The sequence below is a fragment of the Pinus tabuliformis genome, chromosome 5_2 (assembly GCF_031772625.1).
Source record: "Pinus tabuliformis cultivar Carrire ecotype Pingquan chromosome 5_2, CPIR1, whole genome shotgun sequence".
Taxonomy (NCBI): Eukaryota; Viridiplantae; Streptophyta; class Pinopsida; order Pinales; family Pinaceae; genus Pinus; species Pinus tabuliformis.
The window spans coordinates 804,936,967-804,938,728 of record NC_142306.1 but is presented as its reverse complement, the minus strand read 5'-3'; positions in this window follow the sequence as shown (position 1 = coordinate 804,938,728).

The following is a 1,762-nucleotide window of genomic DNA, read 5'->3' as shown; positions in this document are numbered from 1 at the left end:
CCAACATGTGGTGGTAGTATTATTATCATTAATGAACTCTTGTTTCCCACTCTTGAGGACAACTCCATGTCTTCTAGGAAAAAATTAATTTGCCAAGATCATAATTCCTCAATTAAATCTAATCATTTATATAAGATTCCTAGGAATTATTGATGAGTAATAATACTTCACAATAATTTTCAACCTCATCTCTTTTAGCCATTTATACTCAAAAACTAATTTTCCATATTTTTCTTTATTTACAAAAATAAAACATCTTAATTACAACTTTACAGTTAGTTATTATCAGTAATAATTTACTGATAATTAAAATTTCAAATGTTTTCCAGACTAGCATACTTTAACCATGAATACAAATATGCACATTTAATCACATAATTTATCAAGCCAATGGATATCATATTTGTTCAAAAGCTCTAAATTTGGCTCAGGGGTGGCTATCCGCAAGAAATATTGTAGTCCATATTAGCCTATGGTTGGGAGGAGAGTTGAAGTCCCAATATTTGGTAAAATTATGCAACTGCGACCAAATTCCACTTTGGACAACTCATATGATGAATATAATTATTTCAATAGATTCCTCTTTTCGAAAGGACCAAAATTGACCTAACGATCACCTCATTTGGATAAGCACAAATTGGTTTTTGAATTTATTTTATCCACTTATGTATAATGGAATAAGTCAGCCCTGTGCACATGTACAATTGGATAGGCAGCCTCAACATCAAGTGGACCCTCATGGAAGCCTATAAATAGAAGAGACCTCAAGGTAATTTGCACACATTGATAAATTGATTTTATCTTCTCTTCTATTTTCTTGGTTCGTACAGGTTTGATGGAGGATCTTTGTACAAGGGTCCAAATTTACAGGGTTGAAGCTTGCACAGATCTAGGATTTCTATTGCTTAGACACACGCACATAAATGAGTATTTTCAACCCTAGACACATGCACAAAGTGGTCAAGGGTGCCTTTGGGAAGTCTCAGACACTCGCACATAACCCTGAAGGTAACGTTTGGGGTTTATGAAGCATATTGGGCAGTTTTGTCCCCGGGCGCATGTACAAAATGGTCAAGGATGCGTTTGGGCTGCCAAAAATGCTCACACAATAGTCTAAAGGGTTCATCTAGGGGTTTGAGGCATATTTGAGTGTGTTTGGTCCCCAAATGCATGCATACAGCTCACCAAGGAGTGTCCATGACTGCTATAGACGCTCACAAAACTCCTCCTTTGTGTGTCCACGACTAAAAGATGAAATTTCAGTATTTTGAAGACTCCACTCAGTGACACCAATGTTTGGCAGTTGAATACAGACAATGACAACACATTACAGTCCTCAGAATCAAGGTTTGGAGAATAAGCATGATTAGGTTCATTTCATGGATGTCATAGTTGTTTTACTGGTTAGTTTCATAGATGAAGATGTGGATCAATGTACTCTCTTTTGTTGAATCATTTGATGACAATCTAAGAAGAATAATTTGCAAGGGTTTTCCCCATAGTGGGTTTTTCCCTGGTCTCAGACCAATCCTGGTGTATCTATGTGTGCATTCTTTTTCTTCTATTGTTTCTTTATGTTCTTTTGCATTGATGATTATGATGATGATGTTCTTTCTACATAGTTGCATATGTTGATGAATAATGATGTAAATCTGAATAATGTAATGATGATATGTGGTGAACTTAATGTCTTAATGAATAAATGAAAATATCTAGGAAAAGAACAATATATCCCTTAGAAAAATTAACAATGTTAGCTTGC